The following is a 12,804-nucleotide window of genomic DNA, read 5'->3' on the forward strand; positions in this document are numbered from 1 at the left end:
ACCCTCTCTCTCTCTCTCTTAATAAAATGTTTTTTATTAAAAAACTTAAAAATTATTGGTTTCACACATAAATTGTAAACAAAAAGCATTCATCTAAAAAAAATGCTAATAATATTTAAAATATATATATTCAGTTAATATCAGTAGGGGTGTCAAGTAGGGATGGGAGTGGACCGGGGAAAAGCCGGCCCCGACTCGCCCTGTTTGGACCGGGGATGAAGGGTGTGAAACGGGGATGGAGGCGGGGACGAAGGTTAAAATCCATCCCAGTTCCGGGATGGACGTACAATTTTCCCGGCCTCGCCCTATCCCTGCAATAGCCCCGCCCTGCCCCGCTTCATCCCCGTTTGAACCAGGGATGGAGGACATGAAACAGGGATGAAGGCAAGGGTGGAGGTTAAAATCCATCCCCGTGCAGGGATGGAGGTTCTAATCTTGAGGCGGGGCGGGGGTGAAGACCTTGTCTACCGCCCTGCCCAGCCCCACTGCCATCCCTAGTGTCAAGGTCAGGTTTGACCCCAACTCAACTCGTACCAAACCCTATAGAATAGGGTTTCATGGTAAATAAAAAATTCCAATTAAGATACGAGTCACACCCAAACCCAAAGAGTCCGAGAAATATATGAAGTCGGGTATGGTTTGTGAAAATTCACACCAGACCTGCGTCTTATCCAAGTTAAGGTTAAGATTTGTAGTTTTTTAATGTAAAAATGATCAAAAAATATTGTTTTACTGAATATGGTTCAGGTTTGATTCATGTAATCCTTATAGGATTCAGGTATGGTTTCTCTTATGGTGGGTCTGATTAGACCTGAATTCAGACCCGGTACCATCATCTCAAGTCATATTTGGGTTTGGTTTAGTCTATTTTTTTATTTAGATTAATATCGCAAGCTGGATTTAATACATGTTCCAATAAAGAATGTAATTCGTCTCCATTTTTCGACATATAAATAACTTATTTCTTTTTTTTCTGCCAAACACGTTATTACCGGGTATAGTTTGAATTTAGGTCCAACCTTACATCATCGAAACTGAGTCATATCTAAAAGGAACGGACTTGGGTTGTATCTTAGCATTATCCAGTCTAGCTTGGTCGGATTGGATTAGGATTTGTACTTAGATGGGGGATCAGCCAAAACCGAATCAGGACTTGGCTTGCTTAAACCTGATGTTTACACCTGAATCTCTTTATTATCGTAACTTTGCAAATACCTTAGTAAAATCATATATTTTATACCAAAGTCGTTAGATACCATGCAAAGCTCATTTATATAACCCCCACTTAAACGTATATTTACACTTTATTTTTTATCGTCCTCACAAAACACATAATTATAATTGACATGAACCCTCTTTAATCATAACTTAAAAAATAACAGAACAAATTTGCATATTTTATAAGAATCATATATATATATATATATATATATATATATAATTTTGTGAAGAGACACAGATATGTTACTAACTATGGAGTTAAGTCACATGTTTTATAAAAAAAAACATATATTTTCTTATTATTTGTTGTGGAAATCTCAAAAATCATAACTTTTGGTTGTTGTTCGCAATAATTATTTGCAAAGTCTTCTAAAATCACAAATACATAATTTTCTGTTACAATTCATCAAACATTTCATGTTAAAATTCACCAAACATTTCATATTATAATTCAGTAACCATTTACATTTAAAATCAAAACTATATGAGTTCACTTGTAATATTTAAAACTATATACATTTAAATTGTTATAGGTATTCAAAGTTAATTTGTGAAATATAAATTCAACTGCAATTGTATTTACTAACATTTACAAAACATTGTTTACTTAATTATAATTATTTACAATTACAAAACATTTTGTACTTTTATTGATGCCTCGTGTGCACTCGTTACTCCTCGTTGACCCTAGTATAGCTATCAATTCTTTAGATTTTTATAATAAATAATAAAAAATATGTGATTTTCCTAAAAAAATCTACAATTTTACTCCATAGTTAGTAACAAATTTGTGTCTTTTCATATAATTATACATGTGATCATATAGAATATAAGATTTTACTATGCTTTTTATGAAATTATGATTAAAAGATGTTCGCATATGTTACTACATATGTGTGAATATGAAATCACTTACCGTTAACTATACTAGTGCCAACAAGAGCGCGCTTGAGACATCTACAAGAGTGTACAGTGTTTTGTTATTATAAATCATTGTAATCGAGTAAATAATATTTTATAAATGTATGAAAATGCATTTTTAACTTATATCTAACAGTTTAACTTTTAATACTTATAACATTTTAAGTGTATGGTGATAATGAATGTATGTAGTTTTGAATAGTACAAGTGAATTGTATATAGTTTTAAATTTGAGTGTAATTGTTTGCTAAATTGTAAATGTATGCTAAATTACAACATAAAATGTTTCGTAAATTAAAACAGATGGATTATAAAAAAAAACTATGTAGTTATGATTTTAAAGAACTTTGCAAATAATTGTTACAAGTAATCACCAAGAGTTTTTTTTTTTTTTGATTTTTACAATAAACGATAAGAAAATATGCAATTTCTTATAAAGTATGTGAGTTTACTCCATAGTTAGTAACATGTTTGAGTCTATTCATGCAATTATATATGTAATCTTCTTATCAAATTTGCAATTTTTACTATATTATTTGTGAAGTTACAATAAAAAGAGGTTCCTCATGAGGACCGCAAAAAACAAGGTGCGAATATATATATATATATATATTTAAGTGAAGGTTATATAAAAGAGGTTTGCATGGTGTCTAACAACTTTGTTATAAATATGTGATTTTACTAAAACATTTATAAAGTTACGATCATAAAGAGTTTCACAATTTTTTTTTGGGGTGATTCAAGAAGATAAAAAAATTTGTGAACATACATTTGAGTGACTATTAAATAAATGATAAGAAAAGTTCACATATTTTTTTGCGATGCGTCAGAGACATCTACAAGAGTGTAAAGTGTTTTGTAATTATAATTCATTGTAATTGAGTAAATAATATTTTATAAATGTATGAAAATGCATTTTAAACTTATATTTAACGGTTCAACTTTTAATACTTATAACAATTTAATTGTACGATGATAATGAATGTATGTAGTTTTGAATAGTACAATTGAATTGTATGTAGTTTTAAATATGAGTGTAATTGTTTGTTAAATTGTGAATGTATGCTAAATTACAACATAAGATGTTTCATAAATCAAAACACATGAATTATAAAAAAAACAATGTATTGTGTTTTTTGAGAACTTTGCAAATAATTGTTACAAGTAATCACCAAGAGTTTATTTTTTTAGAGATTTACAATAAACGATAAGAAAATATGTGATTTCTTATAAAGTATGTGTGTTTATTATGTAGTTAGTAACATGTTTGCGTCTATTTGTGCAATTATATATGTTATCTTTTTATGAATTTTGTAATTTTTACTGTTATTTGCGAAGTTACAATAAAAAGAGGTTAATCACAAGGACTGCAAAAAATAAGGTGTGAATATATATTTAAGTGAAGGTTATATAAAAGAGGTTCGCATGGTGTCTAACAACTTTGTTATAAATATATGATTTTACTAAAATATTTATGAAGTTACGATCATAAAGAGTTTCACAAGATTTGTTTTTCACGATTCATGAAGATAAAGAAAGTTGTGAGCATACATTTAAGTGACTATTAAAGAAATGCTAAGAAAAGTTCACACATTTTTTTGCAACTTTGATATAAAATATGCAAAATTATTATAGTATTTATGATTTTATAATTAACAAAGAAAAGCACATAAATAAATAAAATATTTTGTGCGTATATATGGATCACAAAACAATATGTGCAAATATGAAATTTAAGTGAGGTTTTGCCTCAGCCGACAGGCGGAATGATATATTGTGCAAAGGGTAAAAATATCAAAAAATGTTTTCTATTAGCAGTTTTGGGTAGCGAGCGGTTTTCAAAAATTTTAGGGCATTCGAGAAAATGTGTCGTATTTGCCGTACAATATGGTGATTTTTTTAAGAAGGTTTTCCATATGACAAGTTTTGACATTAAATATATATAAAAAAATGATTACTTGTTTGTGTAGCATGAGAAAAATAAATTGGGAATTGTGAGAAGAATGAGAGAGGGGGGTTGCTCTCTAGGAGAATGAGGGAGAGAGGGAGTGGGAGAGAGAGATATAACTAAAAATGGTGGTTGGGTGGGAGAAAGATGAAAACTAAGAAAACTGTTATTGTGGAAGTTCACGAGACAAGATGTGTCGTGAGTGAATGGTTGACTTGGTCAAAAAGAATTTTTGACATGTGGACTATTTTTACCTATAAAAAATTGCACCTTTTTTATAATTTTTTTCTTTCATCTGGAATGGTTGAAAAAGTTGTCATGTTTTCTTAGCTACTTGCATTTTTTCTATCATTTTCTTACTTCTAAACCTGCCCGGAAGAGAGAGAAAACTTTCATAGGAAAATGAAGTTTTGCCTGTGACAGCTTTTTACATGTGAAGTTTTCCAAAAGAAAGATTTTTGCTTGTTTGTTTAGCATGAGAAAAACATAGTGGGAAAATGTGAAAAAACGAGGGTGATGGTGAGATGGGTCATGGAGAGTGTACAAATAAAAATTCTCTTGGAAGACAACATTCCTCCAGGCTCCACCCCTCAGAATATTTACTATAAAAAAAGCGTACTGTTTAGAAAAACTCTCAGTGAAAAAGTGGCTTGTTTGGAAGGGTCAGAAAATCCATACAGTTTTTGCATTTTGCATCACTTTTCCTGCTTCTTTCTCACTTCCAAACGTGCCCTAAGGATGAGTCGATGTGGATTTATGCTAAGCCCCCTGTTTGCGATCGACATACATTTGCCCTGGGTTCTGAACACACAAATCCGTATAGCAAACTGTTCTTTGAAAATACAGTGGAGTATGATGGGGAAATATTATACTTAACAGCTGGTAGAGGAATACGAGTTTGTGTTGGTCTATAGAGGGGTTGAAGATCGTACTTGTTTAGTGTTGTAGTTAACTGAGTTAGTGTACAGCTTTTGGCCAAATGCCACTCCATTATTTTAGCAAACTATATTGCAAATCTGTCTAGATTGGGGATAGTTAAATCATAGAATGATCACCCCCCAGATTGGCTGATTGAGGACGGTTAATGTTTTTTTTTTTTGTTTTCAATTTTATCTTGTTTAAAATATTTTTAGGAGATTATAGAAACAGATTCATTAATTGATCTTTCTCTATAATGATACATGAAAATTAAAATTAACACATCAATGGTGGTTATTTGCATTCATGTATTTTTTTTCTACTTTATTCAGTACCTTTGTGGTTATTTGCATTCATGTATTCTTGGATCTACCCCTTGCCTGAATCAACAGTTATTATTATTATTATTATTTTACCGATTGAAAAATATAGCATTGGATATTTGATTTCTTGGCATTGATAGAAACTTGGTTTGGACATCATTGTGCACGCATTCTTTTGTCTAACCATACACTCCTAACAAGAAAATTGAATCTCAATTCACTTATGGAGACATAGGATCAAAACTTAGTATAACAATCTACTCATAAATACTAGGGTCCATCGAGTACCAATACAACCATGTTCAAAATTTCCAAATCCCACTAAATGGACTTGGATTCAACTGAATGTCTGGCCCAAATTGAAATCATTGACATCCTAGCAGGCTGAAACCCAGGAACCGACAATATTTAGGAACCCATACGCGACACATTCTTTTAAACCAGACACGAATTTATGGATCAAGCTTGCCAAAGCGGGTCAAAAGTGGGGATGTAAATGGTTCAGATTCGGATCAGATATCGCCAATACCAACCGATTCGAGCTTGGATGGTCAAAGTCTCATACCAAATCCGCATTTTTACATGTAATCGGCTTCAGATATTCATCAAATCTGCCTATCCTTCTGATTCGGTAGCGAAAAACCAAAACCATACCTGTATCCAGCTATAATCAGATATAGTTCCAGCTTACCAAATCTGACTGAACGAAGTCGAATTCTGTCGGATATCGGATAGAATCCCATCCATTGACATCCCTAGTGACTAAAACGAACGGCAGCCCAAATTGGACAGAAGAGATCCAGGTCCATCTCGTGTGACCCGACCCATTGACGGTCCCACAAAATTGGTGTAGTCCGGAAGAGCTTTTCCCGCCTCGGGCGGTGGGCTCTACAAAAATTTGACGCCCTTGTCCTCTCCCTCCCTTTAAATATGCCGATAAAAACGAAAAAATCCCGCCTCCATCCCTTCCCTAAAATCAAAGAAGAAGATGAAGAAGGACGCAGTGTCGGTCAGAAGAATCGTTACTCTCTCTCTGCTCTTCCTGGCTCATGGTCGGTCCTTCTCATCCAATTTATTGACTCTATTGATCTATTTTTCTTCCTTTTTAATGAATCTCGTCGTGAATTATTCTTGAGATTTTGCTTTTTCCTCCGCGCATGATTAATGGTGTTGATTAATGCACGGCGCGATTTCCTTCTGCAGATCATTCTTCCAATTTCGCGGTTTATTTGGGCGTATTCTGTTTTACGAACGGCTGGCGTTCTGGTTTCTAGTTTTTTTTTTTTTTGCAGTTTTCCATTAACCAAGCAAAAGTTCGTAGGATCGCGGTCTAGTTATGAAATTTGGTAAGATGTTAGTACTTTATTTGTTTTTGCTTGATTTAAAGATGTGGGTTTCTGATCTTGTTCGATTCGATCTGATTGCTTTGCACACATGTTTTTTTCTAGGTTTTAGGTCGGGATTGTTGAACCGTAATTATCTGTTTGTTGATGGAAGCACGTCTGGTGAGATTTATATAGAATTTGATGCGGTCACTTATAGTTAGGGTGCTAGGAAGCGGGTTGACAGAGTGCCTTTTTGCCTTGCAAATGGTGCTTCTTGCGGTGATGTGTGTACCCTTTGGTGAGAGGACCATAATGAAACATATTGTGTATTTTTGTTGTGGGTCTAATGAACGATGATAGTTCTGCTTGTTAGCCAAATGCAGAAGGCACCAAGATCGTATGTTGAGATATAACAAACTATCGCCATCACATAGAATGCTGTTTGAAATGAAAATATTTGTGCTTTATGTGGTTCACCCAACTCATGGAGTCTTGGCAGTGAGCATTTTTTATTTTGTGCAGAACATTCTTGCAAGAATTGTGAAGAGGATCATATTTGAACCCTTGTTTCTATCCAAAATTTCTCAATCTTGTCCTATAGGTCTCTTACCATTTGTTTTGTCCATGTATTATTCTGGTTCACCTAATGCCAACTTTGATTCTTCGAAGTTCCATTGCTTTATCGGTTTTAGCTCACAAGATACCACTGTTTTTGCGTAGTGCATGCAAAGAATCATGCACTTAATCAAAACAAAGACACACGGTTGGCTCAGTTTGGACTGTATGGTGGTGAAACATCAATGCAGGTGGCAAACTCCATTCTTTCTTGGGGTTGAATATATCACATTCTCTGCATTTTCTCTTAAACTAGCATCCGAGAAACCTATGCTATCTATTAAATCTGTTGCCTGTCAGCTTAATTCATTAACCCATTTGGTAGCAGCATGATTTGAGAAATGTTTGTACCAGAAAGCTTTTTTCCTACACAACAGTGGACACATTTAGCAATTAATGCCTACATGACATGGAATGATGATTTAGAGTTTCACTTTGGAGTTCATTGTCAATACACTTAGGTTGTTTTGACAATGCAAACTTTTCAATATGTTTTGCCCTGTTCTATTTTCACACAATAACTTTCTGGTTATAGGATGTAAAAAAGTTGAATGCTATATGTCTTGTGGAAATGTAAAAATCGACCTGCCAGGCCAAAATATAAGAAAGCAGTTTGTTCAAAGGAATTTTAACCTTAGATGTTGATTTGCACTAAAAGTTAAGTGAGAATGTTTGTTGTCAGGTTGTTGCCTGCTTGTTGAATATTCTCAAGTAGGAAGGTTGCAATACCCATGTCAACATGGGTTCAGGAATGGTACTTGATGGGTATGGGTCAGATATGAAAGATCAAACCCAACTCATTACCTGTTACGTGGATACATTTGCTTCCATTTTTAATGTGCTTAAATGACTGTTTTGTGTAATGAAAATAGCGAAAGCACCAATAATCCAAAGAACTCTTTAAAAGAGTTAAGCAAAGAGCCAAGAACACAAGCATGTAAAGTGCACAAATAACCCACTAAGCGGTAAAGTGCCTAAAAGGCAAAGAATATTATTGAAGAGAGGAACTAAGTGGGCTGAAAAGCCATACTTTACAAGAGGGTGACCCCTCTAATTTATAGAGGAAAAGAAAGTGAGAGAGGGGACCACATGGGTCTCCCTTCTAGTCGTTAGGAGCCCCAACAATCACATTAATGACCGTTGGGGCTCCATGTGGTCCTATTATATAATTAAATAAAAAGAAAAAAAGAAAAGAAAAAAGGAAGTAAAAGAAAAAAAAGAAAAAAACGTAAAAATAAAATGGTACATGAAAATGACCAAAATACTCCTATTGGGTTTTTGGATATATAATAAAGAATATATATATATATATATACATACATACATATTTTAACATGCCTCCTCAAACTTTACGAGGAGAAGACCGAAAGTTTGCCAAGAAGAAATATAAATCACGGAGTTGGAAGCGCTTTGGTGAAGAAGTCAACCTGTTGATATTTTGAAGTAACATATGGTAAAGTGATGGTTTCTCTGAGAAATTCATCTCGCACGCAGTGGCAGTCCATTTCAATATGCTTGGTACGCTCGTGGAAGATGTGTTTGCTTGCGATGTAAATCACACTTTTATTATCATAACACATCTTGGTGGAAGATGAAATGAGAACACTCATATCACATAGGAGACTTCTAAGCCATACAATTTCTGTAGTTGTCATCGCAATGACTCGATATTCAACTTCAGTAGATGATAGTGAAACTTTTTGCTGCTTCTTATATCTCCATGAGATATGAGATTCACCTAAAAAAATGCAAAAACCAGTGGTTGAGATTCGATCATTGGGATTTCCTCCCCAGTCTGCATCAGTAAAAACAGTTAATTCAAGAGATTAATAAGAGGATAAGAAAAACCCTTTGGAAATGATGTTCTTGATGTATCGAACAATTCACATCACTACCACCATATGAACTGTAGTAGGAGTGTGCTAAAATTGGCTTGCAGCATGAACTGCATGAGCTATATCCGTACGGGTGATGAAAGAAAGAGATCCAATCAATTATCGATAGGGGGTAGGATCCTTAAGTAGAACACCATCCTCAAGTCTCAACTTTGCATTAGTTCAGGAGTTTCAACTTTCTTTTCATCTGAAACTCTTGACTTGGTACAAATGTCTGCTGCTAGTTTCATTTGAGATAATATGTATCCTCGAGGAGAATATGCCATTTTAATACTTAAAAAATATCTCGAAAAACTCAAGTCAAACATATCAAAAGTTTTCTTTAACATATATTTAACATCATTTACTCCCTTTTTGTCACTTCCAGTGATGATCATATCATCAAAATACATAAGTAGGATAACAATGGAATCACCTGTTTTCTTAATAAAGAGAGCAATGTCAATATAACAAGAAATAAAACTCAAATTGATTAGTACATTACTAAATTTGTTGCTTAAAGCCATATAATGACTTTTTTAATTTTAAAAATTTACCATTCAAATTCATGCCAGGAGGTGGTTCCATATAAACTTCTTCACCAAGGTCTCCATTTAAAAATGCATTATTAACATTAAGTTGAAAAATGACCTATTTTTTAATAGAAGTTATTGCAATAAGGGCTCAAATACTAGTCATTCGAGTAACATGGGCAAAAGTCTCATCATAATCCACTCCATACTCTTGGTCATATCCTTTGGCTACTAATCGAGTCTTAAATCTTTGTAAAGAACCATCACTTTTAGTTTTTACTTTAAAGACCCATCTACATCCAGTGGGTTTCTTGTCATTAGGGGGATCAATAATTTTCCAAGTTTGTGTTTTTTTAAGTGCATTAAGTTCAAGTTCCATTGCTTCATTCTAATGAGCATATTGTTTGGCATCATTATAATGAAATGATTCATGGAAAGAGTGAATAACTAATAAGCAAGCTCGAAAATTTAAAGAAAAAAAATCATAAGATACAAATCTATTTGGTATTTTATAAATACAATTTGATCTTCTTTGAGAGGATTCTTCTAATGATTTATTTTGAGAGAATTTCTCAAGGGCACTAGGATGATTATTTTTATTTATTCTAGTATAAACTTGAGTATGACTTGATATATTTTCATTTATGTTTTCATGTTGTTCATTGTTTGGAGAATCAACATGATCCTCAATGAGAGCTTCAAAGGGTTCAATAGTTTCAACATGATTATCTATGCTTTTTCTTGAGGTAACAAGTCAAATAGAAAGAAATAATCAACATTTTCATTTTGGTTATGCGAAAAACCATTTTTTTCTAGAAAAGTGACATATTTTGAAATATAAAGTTTGTTATTTACTAGGTCAAAACATCGGTAACGTTTTTGTTTTTAGCCATATCCTAAGAAAATGCATTCAATTGCCCTGGAAGAAAGTTTATCGTTCTTGTGAGTTAGAACAAAACACTTACATCAAAAAATTCTTAGTCTTTTATAGTCGGAAGACATATTGTAAAGTTTTTCAAATGGAGAAAGATTTTTCAACGAGGATGAGGGTGTTCTATTAATTAGATATGTCGAAGTTAGAACAACTTCGTCCCAAAAAGATTTTGGAATATTTTTTAAAATTAATAGAGTTCTTGTTGTTTCTAATATGTGTCTATGCTTTCTTTTCACAAGACCATTTTGTTGCGGAGTGTTTGGATAAGAACGTTTGTGACACATTTTGTTTTATTTTAAATAGTTTTGAAATTCATTGGACATATATGTTAAAATATGTTGTACATATATATATTTATATATATAGATCACGACACATACACATATATATATTAATTATATATATGTCTATGTGTCTATCTACATATATAAATATATATATTTATATCTTTTGTAAATAAACCATAGGGGTAAAACAGTCTTTTTACTTCTTATCGCATATTGTAACTTTTCTTCTTTTCTTTTATTTCCTTTTTTTTCTTTCTTTTTTATTTTCTTTATTCTTTTCTTTTCCACCTTGGAATGGGCCCCACCTAGGAGGACGTTGGAGCATCCAACGGTCATATTTATGACCTTTGGAAGGGCTCCAACGTCCCTCTAGGAGCCCTTCCAAGGCCTCCTCTTTTGTCTATAAATAAAGGGGTTTCTCCCCATTGTAAAGCATGCTTCTTTGAAGACTTTTGAGTGGAATATATATTTTTCCTCTTCTTTTGGGTGCCTTACCACTTTAAGTGGTTGTGTTGTTCTTTTGCCCATTAGTGGCTATTTGTATATGTGCGTGCTCTCTTGTTTTGCTCTTGGAGACCTCATCCGGCACTTCATTACATGGTATCAGAGCCTTGGTTGATAAAGCTTCATCGGATCTTCTTTTGACAAGTAATATCCTTCTCTTTCGTGCATTTATATTCCTCTTCTACAAATGGCCAACAAGGATGCAAAAATCGACCTCTCATTCAAATTGGATGGAACCAATTATCGCATGTGGGCGGCCGTTATGGAAAACAATCTCAAAGTTAAAAAACTTTGGGGTTATGTATGTGGAACCATTCCGGAACCACAATTGAAGTTGACTAAGTTTGAAGGAAATGAGGAAAAAGCTTTGAACGAAGAGGAAAAAGAGACGGCTATTCTTGATTACTCTTCTAAATTAGAAGATTGGGAAAGTGAGCATGCTAAAATTTTAGCATGGTTCATGAACAATGTTGAATTAAAGATTTGTACAAATCTCGCCAAATTCAAGAAGGCTAATGAAGCTTGGTTCTTTATGAAAGGCATGTACACTCAAAGAGACCTTGCTAGGCATTTCTTTCTACAAGAAAAGGTAAGAGCTACCAAACAAGGTGATATGAGTATTAGGGACTACTATAGTGCCCTATCTTCTTTATGGGATGAACTTGTCCTTCTCGAACCCCAATGGGAAAGTAGTGCTATTGCTATAAGGCAAGAGCAAATGGAAAAAGAAAGATTTTTCCAATTTATTCATGGGCTTCGCCCCGAATTTGAGCAACTTAGAGGATCCCTTCTCCATAGGGCCTCTACTCCTCTAAGTGATATTTTGGCCGACTTATGTCAAGAAGAGACTCGTTTGGCATTAAAACGAGATGTTGATGAAGTTCATGCCGTATCTAGACCCGACAACAATGTAAGGCCATACAAACCACCTCATTTTTTCAAAAATAATGGTGGTGGAGGAAGGAAAATCATTTGCCATAATTGTAATGAACCGGGCCATATTCGTCCGGATTGTCCAAGATTTAAAAAGAAGGTGGCCTCCGTTGGTGAAGCTCCTCCAAATGAAGACTCAAAGAAAGATGGTGACATAAAAGAGTCTCTTGCTCATCTTACCGAAACTCTTCAACAATTCATGAAGATGAGCTCCTCTCAGTTTTCCTCTACACCATCCACTTCCGGCGCCGCTATCTCCTCCTTCCCAAGTATGACCTCTTGGATTCTTGATTCGGGTGCCTCCTTTCATATGACTCCGAATGCATCACTCTTATCAAAAACAAGTCTCAACAAATTTAAATCTTTTGTCTCCACTGCCGATGGAACATCCTTGGATGTTGAAGGCATTGGGAATCTTAAGAAAACTTATAATGAAAACAAAGAATTTTTTGTTCCCCAAATTCGAAT

At 33.8% G+C, this 12,804-nt stretch overlaps 1 protein-coding gene across 1 annotated transcript in view; it reads left to right on the forward strand.

The window, feature by feature from the left end:
* The first annotated feature begins 6,292 nt into the window (after positions 1-6,292).
* RECQ4A (DNA helicase (RECQl4A)) overlaps positions 6,293-12,804 on the forward strand; it is an 86,156-nt gene continuing 79,644 nt past the window's right edge. The window contains exons 1-3 of the mRNA XM_090010888.1: positions 6,293-6,383; positions 6,535-6,677; positions 6,780-6,954. The gene's annotated coding sequence lies outside the window, so the exon portion shown is untranslated. The remainder of the gene's footprint in view (positions 6,384-6,534; positions 6,678-6,779; positions 6,955-12,804) is intronic.

This window comes from Nuphar pumila, chromosome 1 (assembly GCF_984573655.1).
Source record: "Nuphar pumila chromosome 1, dmNupPumi1.hap1.1, whole genome shotgun sequence".
Classification (NCBI taxonomy): domain Eukaryota; kingdom Viridiplantae; phylum Streptophyta; class Magnoliopsida; order Nymphaeales; family Nymphaeaceae; genus Nuphar; species Nuphar pumila.